The 16,207-nt window shown below is 42.2% G+C and overlaps 1 pseudogene; it reads left to right on the top strand.

The window, feature by feature from the left end:
* The first annotated feature begins 2,447 nt into the window (after window positions 1-2,447).
* Window positions 2,448-2,567, top strand: LOC134947979 (5S ribosomal RNA; annotated as a pseudogene).
* The last annotated feature ends 13,640 nt before the right edge of the window (window positions 2,568-16,207 follow it).

Here is a 16,207-nt window from a genome sequence, read left to right as displayed (position 1 = left end):
AGACTTCTTCAAAGGGCAGGAACAGAGTGAGATAACATGCCAATTTGTAGCCCTGGCATGCTGGCTCAGGGGTTGTGATGTTATAATTAGTCATGTGACTTGTTGAAAACATTTATTTCTAAGAGCAATCAAGGACACTAAATAAAACATGGCCTCAGGCAATAAGGATCACTCAATGCATTCACATGAAAAATGAGTGTTTCATAAAGCGCAAAACTGGAAAAATGTATTAAAGTGCGGCATTTCCGCCACACTTCCGGCGACGGAGGTAGCGGGTCACGTGTCTCTGGATACTTCCGCCCCACTTCCGGTTCGCTAGTGCGCATGCGATGTCGGCGCTCCTCGTTCATTGCGCATGTGTCTGCGGCATCTCATAGGAGTGAATGCGAAGCCCTGAAAAAACGGCAAAAAAACAACAACATAATTATCAAGCAGGCTGACAAAGGGGGGGATTGGTTATAATGGACCATGACCTCTATATTAAGGAGGCACTAAGACTGTTGGGAGATGCTAATTCATACACACCACTCCAGGGTGACCCGAAGGAACCTTTTGTGGAAGAATCAAGGACCATACTTCTACATGGCCTACGAAACAATGTGATAACTAAGGAAGAATACCAGTATCTTATGCAATCCAATCCCATCACCCCCATTTTTTACTTTCTACCCAAGATCCATAATCCCTGACCAATCCACCTGGTAGACCAATAGTGGCGGGCATAGGTTCACTGACTTCCAATTTATCAGAGTATGTGGATGTTTTTTTGAAAGACTATGCCATCATATTTAAAGGATACAACATCGATACTTAATATACTTAGAACCATGGAGTGGTAGGACACGTACATATGGGCGACAATGGATGTCCAATCCTTGTACACATGCATAGAACACTCTAAAGGCATAGCTGCATGAAGGGAATATTTGAACAACGATCCAGCCCTGACGTCCATCCACCAAGATTTTATCTGTGACCTTATGCTTTTTATCCTCAGCCATAATTATTTTAAGTTTCTTAACCAGTTTTACCTACAATGCTGCGGCACAGCGATGGGGATGATTTTTGCCCCAAGCTTTGCTAATTTATTCATGGGATGTTGAGAAAGAACACATGTCTACAGTTCTAGTGCTTTTAAGGAAAATGTGGTACTCTACAGACATTACATCGATGACATTTTAATCATTTGGAACGGCACGGTTGAGTCTTTTAACAAGTTTTTAAGCATGCTGGGAAGTAATGACATGAATTTGACCTTTACCTCAAACACCAATGGCAAATCTGTTGAATACTTGGACTTGATTTTAACTGGTGAAAATGGAGGCATCACCACTAAGAATTTTATCAAAGAGATGGACATGAACAGCTATCTGCACTACGGAAGCAACCACCTTCAAAAATGGAAGAATAACATCCCAGCATCACAGTTTTCAAGGATAAAGAGGAACTGCATGAATCTCAAGGACTGTGAGGATCAGTTGGAGATCTACAGTAAAAGGTTAGAAGACAAAGAATACCCAGGGCCCTTTCTGAAGGAAGCGCTAGAAAAGACGAGGAGTGTGGACAGGGAAGACCTCCTGAGGTACAAACCAAGAGATGCTAAGAAGGATACAGTTGCTTTTATTACCACTTATAGTCAACACGAAAGGACCATTAGGAATTCACTCAAGAACCACTGGAACATTCTTCTCCTGGATCCAGTACTGAAGGACATCCTACCGCCCGAACCAGTACTCATCTTCAAGAAATCTAGAAACCTGAAGGACCATCTTGCACCTAGTTTGCTAAAGGTGAAGTCCACCAGGAGCACCCCGATGCCGAAATGTGTGGGTTCTTTTAAGTGTGGGAAATGCAACGTATGCAAATACTTACATCGGAATAGAAAAACCTTTAGCGATATGGAGGACAAGAAACAGTATACCATAAAAGAATTCATGAACTGCAATACTATGTCCGTGATCTACCTACTGGAATGCACCTGCAAAAAGAAGTACGTGGGCAAGACCAGGAGACCATTAAAAATGAAGTTCCAGGAACACATAAGGAACATTAAGAATAAGGTGTAGAGCGATACTGTTTCCAGACATTTCACAACATAACTCTAATCCTGAGGATCTAACGTTCAAGGCAATTGAACATGTCTGTCTGGGAGAGAGAGGAGGTGACCTTGCGAACAAACTCTCGAGAAGAGAGATGTACTGGATATTCCAGCTGCAGACCTTGCAAGCCACGGGTCTGAACGAAGGATAAGAGATTGCACCTTTTCTATGAGGTGCTGTATCCTCCAACATTCCTGGTTTTCCTTTTTGCCACAATCCGTTCTTGCACACTCTTTTAATTCTGTTATTTCTCTGTTGGTGTCTGTCTCACACTATAATAAAGTAATGAATCACTGAGACTCGAGTGTTATTGTGCGATCGGATACTGGTGTTACGATGTCTACTTTCGTGTACAGTCAAACCACACTGGTACGCCCAATCTCGTCCGATCTTGGAAGCTAAGCAGTGTTTTGGGCCTGATCAGTACCAGGGAGGGAGACTGCCTGGGAAGATCAGGTACTGTAAGGACTGACAAAATGACGTCAAGCCAACTAGTGACCGATCTGATATCACTTGGTACCAATAGGTTCACAATATTCACGGCTCACCTTATAATTTTCGAATACAGAGGGTTTTTTCTTTACGTACAAAATTTAATACTATCACCAATTCCAGCACTATTCATGTATAATTATATAATTTTCGCCTGGTTCTTTCTTCTCATCATTGTGGTTATAATCTTATAACCTTTTTGTAAATCTCACTAACATTGTCACCTGCAAGGTTACTAACCACCGCTATATTGAGCATAAACAGCGATGTCACTTTTAGGTAAACATTCAGCGTTTAACATATGTTAATATAACTATCATAATTTTTATTATATATGAGTTATTATGTATGAGCCATTAGGTTATTATCCCCTTAATCAATAGTTTCCATCATGTTTATTTGTGTGAAAAACTGGTATACATGTTTTTTACCATACATTTTTCTTGTGTTTATCTATATGGATCTGGTACCATGGATACCGGCATACCATGTCTCCTAAAACTCCTTTAAGATGGCCACCGCATTTCTGTATACTATATGGAGCTTTCCCCACAACAATATGGCTGCTGCAGTACTTAATGGGGAGGACATTTACCTGAACATAGACTGCTGACTCCTATGAGATGCCGCAGACACATGCGCAGCGAGCGAGGAGCGCCGTCGGCGCATGCGCACTAGCGAACTGGAAGTGGGGCGGAAGTATCCGGAGACAACACGTGACCCGATACCTCCGTCGCCGGAAGTGTGGCGGAAATGCCGCACTTTACTACATTTTTCCAGTTTTGAACTATTTAAACAGTGTTTGCGCTTTATGAAACACTCGTATTTCATGTGAATGCATTCAGAGTGATCCTTATTGCCTGAGGCCATGTTTTATTTAGTGTCCTTGATTGCTCTTAGAAATAAATGTTTTCAACGAGTCACATGACTATTTATGACATCACAACCCCTGAGCCAGCATGCCAGGGGTATAAATAGGCATGTCATCTCACTCTGTCCCTACCCTTTGAAGAAGTCTGGTGTGACGAAACGCGTTGGGTTCCCTGCATTGACCCCCTTGCCTATTTCAAAGTTAAGTCAGAATTCCTTACCTTTTACTAAGACCTTTATGCTTTTACTAGTGTTAAAAAACTTTTTATGTTTTATTCCACTTTTATGTATTATTAAAAACTTGTTTGTATTATTATATATTTTTTGGCTCATAAATTTTACATTTTAGTGATCGTATTTTAAACAACACAAGTCGCCGGTACCCTTATCCCCCACTCTCTCTCTCTCTCTCTCTCTCTCTCTCTCTCTATATATATATATATATAAAATCAGCTTAGTATTCAGCTCTAATTTCATACAGGATGTGCAGCAGGATTTCATATATATGAGAAGAGTCGAGATGAGATTGATATTCTAGAACCAACTGTGGATGTGTTATTATTGTTGCTGCTTTCTTGTTTGTGTGCCGCAAATACTATTAATTCTGATGCCTCTCATCCGCTGAGTGAATTCAGAAACAGTTTTTACACTTTTATCATTTCTAGATCAGTCACGGAGCTAGGGACCCGCTGCTGAGTGACCGGACTCTGTATCCAAACTTCTTTCGCACAGTACAAAACTACCAGACACAACATGTGGCCATTGCAAAGTTACTGAGAAGCTTTGGGTGGAACTGGGTTGGAGTCATCACATCAGATGATGAGAACGGAGAACGGGAGCTAGAACATCTGAGCCAGCAACTTAATAACTATGGAATTTGCATTGAATTCAAAATCAAAGTTACTCAATATGGCACTATGTACGTTCCTTTTGAGTTAACAGCTTCATCTACTGAGCTTATTGTTGTTTGTGGAACAAATAGCATTCTGTCTGCTGTGTTTTTGCAAAGTATAAGATCTGATGTCACTAACAAGACATTTATCCTGCCAGCGTCATGGTCAACTGCAACAGAAATTTTGATTCTTTCCACAGAAAGAGCAGTTAATAACAGTTTGGTGTTTTCCCCTCCATCACGTTATATCCCGGCATTACAGGAACGTTTATTCACTTTTCATCCATCCAGTCATCCGAGTGACTCAATGCTGGAAGATATTTGGATTCAGTACTTCACGTGCTTGTCAGTAAATTCTTATAAGAACATCGTCTTTGAAAGGTTTGCTTACTTTAATCTTAAGAACTGCACAGGGAGAGAAGGGTTTAGCTCCCTTCATAACTTTTCTGGAGATCCGGCCACCTACCAGGTGTATATTGCAGTCCTCAGCATGGCACAAGCACTACATGATGTGAATATTGCCATAAATATGTATGGAGAAAAGTCTAGTTTAAAAACGTTTCTATTTGAACACAAGGTGAGTGAGTGTAAGCTCTGTGGACTAAACAGTACATTACTGCAGAAATCACTTAGAATCTGAGGGTATCTTTATGCTGTAATATATGGGGTAAGATGTAATGAAGTCCGAGTTGACCGGAGGTGCGGGTTTCCTGCCTAACTTGGAGGGTTTTTTAAAGCATCTGAGTTCAGCCGGGAACCGACACATCCGTCCATTTCAGACACCATTACATCCGGCCCATGATTTCAAATGAAATGTCATGAAGGGTTGGGTATGTTATTCCGGCTGCCAGGATCCCCATCGGTCAGCATACCGACATCGTGATCCCAGCAGCAGAATGCCGGCAGGAGGGCAAGCGAAACAGAGCCCCTTGCGGGCTCGGTTGCTCACTACGCTCACCACAGGTTCTGTTCACACTCTATGGGTGTCATGGACACCCACGAGTGGGAATAGACCCTGTGGGTCGGCATTCTGACTGCCGGCATTTTTCGCATTCGTGATCCCAGTGCCGGCATGCTGACCGCCGAGATCCAGAGCACAGGTAACTTAACCTCTTCCTGTTGTGAGATGTTATTGAACTACTGTATGTAATCCAGTTTGAAATGTTTAATGCAGTGTTCCAAAAACTTCTTCAGTTTAAGGCACCTTTAGGGGCTCCATGATTTTTTTCAAGGCAACCTTTAGCCAAAATAATTACCAAGCAGTCTCTATTTAAAGTAGTTGGGTCAAAATAACGTAATTAGTATTAGGACAGAAATACTTATTTACATGTATGCAAAAACACATAAATCTAGGTAAAAAGAAAATATACAGTATATATATATGGCCACATGTTTAATGGCGGCCACAGCACTGAAGGGATTAACTCTTGGTGCCAATCTTTAAATTTAATTAGGGCTCTAGGTGCAAGGTACTTAAAACTACGTTTAAATGTTTATTTGAAACATGACTTTGATGTGCCGCGGCCCTTGACCTCTCCGATGGCAGTGGCAATGAGTGTTAACCTGCCAGGACCTCTCCTGCGCTGTGGGAGAAGAGGGTTGCTGTGACCGCATGGTGCGGCAGCTGAGAGTCTGGACCCTCCGGCTCCCAGTGCGCTGCTCTGTGGTGGAGGGAAGCGGCTGCAGCCGGGAGACTAACCCTGGGGGTGCAGGGCTGTGTGTGCCTGCTGGCGGGGGCTGGGAGATCTGCTCCCGGAACCACTGCGTCAGCTGCCTGGCAGTGTGATGCGCTGTTGCCTGGGTCACGTCCGGAGGCAGCGGATAGGAGAAGGGAGCAAAGGTTTCACAGAGTGTGTGGCACTCAGGGGTTCCGGGCTCTCCAGCTCCCTGTGCAGCAGGGCGGGAGAGGGCACTGTGCTGATTGCTAAGGTCCAGGAGCTTCGCTTCTGACACATCAGCCTTACAGAGGGGCTCCACGCTGAGGGTCTGACTGGGAGTTTGAGAGATGAGGCTGGAGGCTGCTGACTGTGCACAAGGGAGCCCAGAGTTGTGCACATGAAAATAATAATGTATAAAACAAACAAATATATATTGTGTTGTAAGGCACTGCAGCCTGGGTATGTGAAGCTTGGTGCAGGGCACCAGGCACAAAAAATAATGCTTATTTAAAAATGATTGTGTAGCATTGAGCTGGGGAGAGTAGATCCCCAGCTGCAGTGCATTCTATGGTCAGAGCCTGAGCAAGGCACAGCTCAGTGGATATTTAAACTGAGGTGTACAGTGTATTTCAATGTATTTAAGTAAATATGCACTTACTTGTTTGTTGTGTCAATGGGGGAAATCCAGGACCCTGTGCAGGCTACTGGATTCCTCCAGTCCTCTCCCACAAAAATGGAATGCCTTCCCAGGTAGCCTGCAATTGGGAAGCTGCACGGAAAAGTAGAAGGAATAATAAGCTTTCCAACAAGCTGAGTGTTTTCCTGGAGTGCCATTGGGCTCCAACACAGTGGGCAGGAAACCTTGCTGAGGGATCTGGGCTGACCATCTCTGGAGCTGGAATTCAGGCTAGAGATGGTGAACTTGGTCCCCAGGCAAATTCCTGGAAGTAGTTTAGGTGGGAAAGCTTCCCCCAACTCTAAATAAAACAACTCCATGGTGCATTGCACTTTGGGGAGTAGCACACAACATTGCACAGGAGCTATATTCAACTTACCTGCTTGCATTATCTTTGTAGCTCGCTCAAAGTGGGGTTTTTAAAAATTTGTAAGAATGGACTTTTGTATCCAATTGGATTGAAGTTTCGTAATATCCATAAAATTTTACCACAAATCTGTTTATGAACAATTGTTCCTATGATTGTCACTTGGATTGACTGTATAGCTACACAGACCATCCCTCTGAAGAAGTCTTTATAGGACGAAACGCGTCAGGGCTGAGGAGAGAAAAAGACCTTTCATAAATTCAAACTGACACAACTGGCATGATTTGTGTATTGAAAGGGCATATCTCTGTATCCACATAGCAAGAAGTGGTTTTAGAAAATTGTAATAAATTATTGTTGCTGTATAAGTCCAGACGAGTGGTGCTGTCTTGTGCTGCTTCAGTCCAGTGGTGCTGTCTTGTGCTCCATCATTCCAGTCACAGTGGTGGTGTCCTGTGCTGCCATAAATCCAGTGATGCTGTATAAATCCAGTCCAGGGGTGCTGTTTTGTGCTGCATCTGTCCAGTCACTCCAGTGGTGGTGTCCTGTGCTGACATAAATCCAGTGGTGCTGTCCTGTGCTGTATATTATTTGCTCTAAATAAAAGGGTTATTACTATTTAATCCAAATAATTTTTACAGGGTTTGCCGTGTGTGTGTGGTTTAGGGGTACGCTCTCCTGTGATGCATATTATTATAATAACTACAAATAAAAGGGATATTATTATCCAAATCATTTTTACAGGGTTTGCCGTGTTTGTGTGGTTTAGGGGTACGCTCTCCTGTGATGCATATTATTATAATAACTACAAATAAAAGGGTTATTATTATCCAAATAATTTTTACAGGCCCTGCCGTGTGTGTGTGTGTGGTTTAAGGGTATGCTCTCCTGTGCCGCATATTGTTATATAACTCCAGAAAAATAATGGAGAACAAAATTTGGAGGATAAAATAGGGAAAGATCTAGAACCACTTCCTCCTAGTGCTGAAGCTGCTGCCACTAGTCATGACATAGACAATGAAATGCCATCAACGTCGTCTGCCAAGGCCGATGCCCAATGTCATAGTAGTGGACATGTAAAATCTAAAAAGCAAAAGTTCAGTAAAATGACCCCAAAAAAATACATTTAAATCGTCTGAGGAGAAATGTAAAATTGGCAATATGCCATTCACAACACGAAGTGGCAAGGAACGGCTAAGGCCTTGGCCTATGTTCATGACTGGTGGGTCAGCTTCTTATGAGGGTGGAAGCCCTCCTCCCCAAGGAGAGTCCACGTGTATCCAGGGTTGCAATGTCTATGCCTTACCTTCCCAAGACTGTATGGGAAGAGGAGGCTCCTACCACCATTTGTACGCCACCTGCAAGTGCTGGGAAGAGCATCGCCATTCCAGTTGCTGATATTGAGATTGAGGATGTCACTGTAGGTGGGAGGGCCCAAGAACAAGTCCATCGTGCACCTCTTTTTTCCTTTGCATTATGTGCTGTTTGGGGCCTAGTTTTTAAAACTGCCATCCTGTCTACCACTGCAATGCCACTCCAGATGGGCCAGGTGTTTGGGCCTCACACTTGTGTCGCTTAGCTTTGCCATCCAGCGACCTCGGTGCACCTCTTTTTTTCTTTGCATTATGTGCTGTTTGGGGCCTAGTTTTTAAAACTGCCATCCTGTCTGACACTGCAGTGCCACTCCAGATGGGCCAGGTGTTTGTGCCTCACACTTGTGTCGCTTAGCTTTGCTATCCAGCGACCTCGGTGCACCTCTTTTTTTCTTTGCATTATGTGATGTTTGGGGCCTAGTTTTTAAAACTGCCATCCTGTCTGCCACTGCAGTGCCACTCCTAGATGGGCCAGGTGTTTGTAGCTCACACTTGTGTCGCTTAGCTTCACCATCCAGCGACCTCGGTTCACCTCTTATTTTCTTTGCATTATGTGATGTTTGGGGCCTAGTTTTTAAAACTGCCATCCTGTCTGCCACTGCAGTGCCACTCCTAGATGATATAGATGTTTGTGCCACACACTTGTGTTGCTTAGCTTAGCCATACAGCGACCTCGGTGCACCTCTTTTCTTCTTTGCATTATGTGCTGTTTGGTGCCTAGTTTTAAAAACTGCCACCCTGTCTGCCACTGCAGTGCCACTCCTAGATGGGCCAGGTGTTTGTGCCTCACACTTGTGTCGCTTAGCTTAGCCATCCAGCGACCTCGGTGCAACCTTTAGGCCTAAAAACAATATTGTGAGGTGTTAAGAATAGACTAGAACTGAGTGGAAAAGAATGCTATTGAGGTTAATAATACCGTAAGATCAGTGGGGGTAATTCTGAGTTGATCGCAGCAAGAACTTTGTTAGCAGTTGGGCAAAACCATATGCACTGCAGGGGTGGCAGATATAACATGTGCAGAGAGAGTTAGATTTGGGTGGGTTATTTTGTTTCTGTGCAGGGTAAATACTGGCTGCCTTATTTGTACACTGCAATTTAGATTGCAGATTGAACACACCACACCCAAATCTATCTCTCTCTGCACATGTTACATCTGCCTCCCCTCAAGTGCATATGGTTTTGCCCAACTACTGTCAAAGTTCCTGCTGCGATCAACTCAGAATTACCCCCAAATTCTGTGATTTTAGCTATTTTTATGTTTTTTTTTTAAATCATCCAGATCCAAAACCAAAACCCGAAAGTGTGGTTTTGTCAAAACCAATCAAGATCCAAAACACGAGCGGGGATCCAGATCCAAAATCAAAACACAAAACATGAAAATTGCCCACCGAACATCTCTAATAAATATATATATATATATATATATATATATATATATATACTGCAAATTCAACCAAGGGAACGCGGACTCCAGATAACTACCGGGTGCATTAGTCTTTCACCATAAAATTGGCAGCGGTGGAAGAAACATGCTAATATATAGATAAAATAGTTAATTCTGGACAAATGTATCAACTTTAAACAGTAAACTGTATCAAATATATATTGTTGGATTTTTAATTAATGAATTCATAATGTAGCAACAAGAGTTCCAGCCAATTAACCCCGCATAGAGTTATTACTTATCTACTGCTAATGGACTAACCTCATGTTCCATAATCTCTATTCACACCCTGTCGGTTTTTTGTTGTTGTTTTTTTTTAAACTTTTATAGGTTTATTCTGTAAATAGAAACCATTACAGTTTTGAGGACAAATTTCGCTCTCATGCATTATATATAAGTATGGTTCTACCATGATTTCAGGAAACAGCTAAATGACAAAACTTCATTCAATCCCTTTGGGGCTACACAGGTAGTATTAAGGTGATCTATCCTAAGTGCCTCTCTCTGTTGGAGTAGTCTCGGTCTATCTCCCCTTCTTCTCCCTTCTTGGATAAAATCAATCATCTTATATTTTAGGGAAGACAGGCTTTGCTAACACTTCTTAAAGTGTTCTCCATTGGTTGATCTATTGTGTTACCTTCTAACACTAACTTGGTAGCACTCCTGTGATGTGCCATCTGTTCCTTAATGATGCTGGACATTTTCCCCTATATAATACAATCGGCAAGGGCATTTTATACAGTAAATGACAAAACGTGAGGTACATGTTAAACAGGGGATCCGGACTGAAAGTCGACAGTAACTAGGTCGACAATGTCTAGGTCGACCACTATTGGTCGACAGTAACTAGGTCGAAAGGGTGTCTAGGTCGACAGGGTCTTTAGGTCGACATGTTCTAGGTCGACAGGTCAAAAGGTCGACATGAGTTTTTCACAATTTTTTTCTTTTTTTTTTAAACTTTTCATAATTAACGATCCACGTGGACTATGATTGGAACGGTAATCTGTGCCGAGCGAAGCGGTACCGGAGCGAAGGCACCATGCCCGAAGCATGGCGAGCGAAGCGAGCCATGCGAGGGGACGCGGTGCACTAATTGGGGTTCCCGGTCACTCTACGAAGAAAACGACACCAAAATAACATTAAAAACTCATGTCGACCTTTTGACCTGTCAACCTAGAACATGTCGACCTAAAGACCCTGTCGACCTAGACACCCTGTCGACCTAGACACCCTGTCGACCAATAGTGGTCGACCTAGACATTGTCGACCTAGTTACTGTCGACTTTCAATTCCACACCCGTTAAACAGTGCTGAATCTTGATAATTTTACAGGAGTGTGGGTGTACTAAGTTGTCATCGGTCTCTAAATACAGTAGATGCAGGTTGTAAATCCCAGACACTTATAATTTCTGGGTTTTTTGGTTATAAAATGTCTGGATATAGTGGGCAAAAAATCAGAGACATCACAATGCACCACTACTTCCTCAATGCTGCGACCACTTTTGTAGAAAGGTAATATACGCTTGTTAGATAATGAGGATAAGTCAGGATCAGTTTGAATGATGGGCCAGATGTTTTTGGCTTTTGTCATTAGCAAGTTACTGGCTGTAATATATTGACTAACAAAAATGATTGAATTATCTAATTTATTCCTACATGGGTTTATAACAGCCTTCACCTTTGGCTCAACTAGTGCTCTATTTCTGGCCTTCATCAATAATTTATTAGAGTATCCTCTTTCTAAAAATTTAACAGTCATTTTGTCCATTTGTAAGGACCCGTCTATTTCATCACTGCATATACGATGCACACGCAGTCACTGAGAGAAGGGTAATCCTTTTTTAAGGTGCTCTGGGTGATGGCTGGATGCCAATAAAAGATAAAAGATTATTGCAATCCGTTGGCTTGCAATATAATGAAGTTATTAAACTAGACTCCACCCTACGTACCTGAACATCTAGGAAATGTATCTCATGTTTCTGAATATGAAATGTCAATTTTATGTTAACATCCTGTGAATTAATATCAGACATCATATCAAGAAAACCTTGTTTGGTGCCCCCTCAAAGAAAAAACATGTCATCTATGCAACGAGTAAAGAAGGCAATATTACTGCTGTAATTCAAAAACTAACATTGCTCAATTCCATATATAAAAGCATTTGCACATGCAGGTTCTACTGGTGGTCCCATTGCACAGCCAAGTGTTTGTACAAAATATTCTTTATTGAATAAAAAATAATTTTGTATCAGGACTAATTCTAGTAACCTTAGAAATAGAGATACTTCTAGGCACTTGTATAGCGGATTACCACTGATCAATTTCTCTACTGCTGCTATACCCCTGCTGTGTGGGATATTTTTTGTACAGAATTACTACGTCAGCTGTACACAGTCAGCAGTCTTGTGAAATCTGTAGAATGTTCCTCAATTTTTCTAAAAAGGTAAAAGTGTTGCAGATAATGATCCAAGTAAAGTTCCACCTGATATAGCAAAGAGTCCGTGCAGAAATAATCGGGCATCCTAGCGGTTTTGTTTGATGTTTATGCAGTTTTTGGATATTTTTAAATACTAGAATTAAAGGAATCGGGAATGGGTTTCTTTGATAGCTGGTCAATATCTTTAGTCAGTGTTCTAGTAAACATTCAGATAGATGTATTGGTGGAGATAGGGTCAAATTGTGACTTTGCAAGAATAGGACAAATGTTGGACATTTTGTCCACTTGATTAATTCAAGAGTGCTTCTTGTCAAAATTTTCTTTCAGGTGTAACTGCCTGATAAAGCGAGCCAAGTTGATTCTGCTGTCAAAATTCCAATGGATATTGGTAGGTCAAAGCTTAAGCCCCATCTGCGTACACTGATTTCAAGTTCAGACAAGGGGCTTGAGGATACATTTTATATTATTTCTTGCTTTTTAAATTCCTTCTTTCTCTCCCTTTCACATTGTCCTCACTTCCTGATTGAGGAGGAGATTGATGACAGGGAGGGTGTTGGTGGTGTGGATTTCAGGTGCTTGGATCCTACAGAGAAAAAGGATCTCAGTGTCAGCCGACTGCTTACGTTCTTATCCAAAATTTTGGAATCTGTCAACAACTTGTGATGAATGTGCTGCAAGTGGCATAACAGGGAGGAGGTTCCTAGGTGGCTACGGTCTCTACCTCTACTTACAACGCCTTTATAAAGTCTACAGAAAGCTATACAGTGATTGCCCGGGTTTGGGAAGAAATATTTCCACACAGAAGAGGTGGATCTTTTTGTCTTTTGCCCAAGACAATGGGCTTGTCTGAAGACATGTGCAACAACTGTCTCCACGGGGGCCTTATTTAAACAAACCACATACCAATATTCAAAATCTTCATCATCATCAACATTCTCATTAGCGCCAGCTACACCAATACCTCCTTCATGTGCTTCAACAGTGACATCCTCAATCTCAACATGTGGACTTGCACTCTCCTCTCACCACTTGCAGTAGGAGCCTCCTCATCTGGTACATTACGGTTAAACATGGCAACCGCGGACACACTTGGGCCTATATTTACTAATATTCGTGTTTGAGTCGGTTTGTGTAGTGTTAAAACTCGTTTTGTATCGGGTGCATTTTCATGCAACTTTTTGAAACTATATACGCAAAGTTACGAAGCAGTCGATGTCGATGCCAGTCGTTTTTTTTTTTGGCACATTTACGGCCGTCATTGTCGTTTGCGTACGTATTTTTGTTGTTTGGTCTGGTTTTTGTTCTAAGTTAAACGCGGCAGTGTTTTTTTTAAACCCCGGCCGCATTTTCACTTTTAGTTTCTTTTTTCCTCCCCGTTCGTGATTGGTTGTGTTTCAAATGTAGGAGTGTCTGTGCGCAACCATATAAATACGCCCCAAACCGCCCGAACCTCGTGGGTTTAGTTAGTGGTGAGGAGGGAGGTTGTGCTGTGGAGGTAGGTGAATTTGTGGTTTGGTGAGGAGTGTTGATAGCGATTTCTGAGTGTAGTATTGTGTTTGAAAGTAGTCTTGTCATTCTTGTAGTCTTGTTTTTTGTGGTTTTGTCTCATTTTTTGTCCAAGTTTTTTTTCTTTATAGTCCCTTGTCAGTGTGTGTGTGTGTGTGTGTGTGTGTGTGTGTGTGTGTGTGTGAGTTGTGCAGTGGTAGTGGAGGAGTGTGTTGTTTGTCTTTTTTTTTCTGTGTTAAGTGTTTAGACACACAATTATGTGTGACTCAGAGGTGGGTGAGGTGGAGGGTGTGAGTGAGGGGGAGGAGATCGGTCAGGTGGAGGAGGTAAGGGAAGTTGGTGAGGTGGAGGAGGTGGGTGAGGTTGCTGCAGCAGCCTCAAGTGACAGTGATAGTGACAGTCAGACAGCTCCGCAGCCACGCACCACTACTAAGACTGGGCGGAATGTCAAGTTTAGTTATGCTGAAAATGTGGCATTGGTGTGGGAGCTGATGAAGTATCAGCGGCAGCTATTTGGTCCTGAGTCCGCCAAGGTGCCAACACGGAAGAAGACGGTGTTGTGGGCGAAAGTTGTTGCTGCAGTCAATAGTGAGGGGGTGGTCAAGCAGACGGAGGACACGTGCCGCAAACGGTACTATGACATAAAGCGACGTGTCAAGTCCAAAATGGCCAAGGAGGCAAAGTCTGCTCGAAAAACCGGTGGTAGCCAGCCCTATATTGCAAGATATCTGGAGTATGAGGAGACCTTGCGGAGTGTAATACCTCCTGAAGTAGTCTCTGGAACCCATGTCCGGGATTCAGATAGGCCCAGGAAGAATGGTGAGCATGTGTATTTGCATGAACACTCTATGACATTACTTCTTGGTTTTATTTGTAAAAAATATGTGTCATGTGACATTGCATATTCCTCCCATCTTCAAGTGTGTGTCAGCAAATACATTGTTTTGGGTAATGTTTTCTACAAAAGCCAATGTAACATCTTACTTTATTGTATGTTTTGTTTTGTTTTTTTTCAGTATATTTCGGAGGTGTAGTTTGGACTTGGTGTGTCATTGAACTGTCCAGCAATAATGGTTTCTTTTTGTACATTTTTAAGTTTTAAATTTGAACTATGTTTTATATTTAGGTTATCCATGTGCAATGTGGCCAAAACAGTGGTTGTCATGTTAGAGGCTGGAGTAGTGGAAAGTGGTTTGGAAACCACTTACATGTGTAATGACATTAGTACTGAATGTAATTTTTTTTAAGACAAAGCCACTATTTGCTTGTTAATTTTGAGTCTGTATTTGTACCCTGACCCAACACTGCAGACTTTTTTTTTTGTGTGTTTTTTTTGTTTGGCTCATATTGTGGTAATGTGTGTTTGGAGTGCCACATCACAGAGCAATTTCTATATAGCATCTGTACATTTTTTCCTTTCATGACAAAATGAAGATGTGTGTGTTTTGGCTTGTTAGTGTATGTATTTGGAATTGTGTCCTATGTCTGTGTCCTGTACATGTTTTCCTGTGTTGCACTTTCCATAGGCCCTCATTCCGAGTTGTTCGCTCGCAAGCTGCTTTTAGCAGATTTACTCATGCTAAGCCGCCGCCTACTGGGAGTGAATCTTAGCTTCTTAAAATTGCGAACGACGTATTCGCAATATTGCGATTACACCTCTCTTAGCAGTTTTTGAGTAGCTCCAGACTTACTCGGCATCTGCGATCAGTTCAGTGCTTGTCGTTCCTGGTTTGACGTCACAAACACACCCAGCGTTCGCCCAGACACTCCCCCGTTTCTCCAGCCACTCCCGCGTTTTTCCCAGAAACGGTAGCGTTTTTTCACACACACCCATAAAACGGTGAGTTTCCGCCCAGAAACACCCACTTCCTGTCAATCACACTACGATCAACAGAACGATGAAAAAAACGTGAGTAAAATTCCTAACTGCATAGCAAATTTACTTGGCGCAGTCGCACTGCGGACATTGCGCATGCGCACTAAGCGGAAAATCGCTGCGATGCGAAAAAATTTACCGATCGAACAACTCGGAATGACCCCCATAGTGCATATGGCTATTGGACAATGTTTATTGTTTTATGTAGTGGTTTTTTGGTTTACGGTCCTGATGTTTTTGTGTTTTAAAAAACAAAGCATTTTTTCAATATTTAAAGTTTATAAGCATAATGGGTGGATGTATCAACAATAGCATGAATCCATGAGTTATGTTTTTTGTTTTACAGTGTTGGGAAAAACCAGTACTGTTCGTCCTACAGTAACTCCCATAACCTCTGATGATGATGACGCTGCGGAAGCAGGTAAAGTGCCCATTGTAGTATAGGTTATGTTTGTAAAGGAATGACCATAACAAAATTTAACTTTCAATACTAGGTCCATCAAAAGAAGTCTTGAGC

This window comes from Pseudophryne corroboree, chromosome 1 (genome assembly GCF_028390025.1).
Source record: "Pseudophryne corroboree isolate aPseCor3 chromosome 1, aPseCor3.hap2, whole genome shotgun sequence".
NCBI classification, from domain to species: domain Eukaryota; kingdom Metazoa; phylum Chordata; class Amphibia; order Anura; family Myobatrachidae; genus Pseudophryne; species Pseudophryne corroboree.
This window is presented reverse-complemented; position numbering and strand designations above follow the sequence as displayed.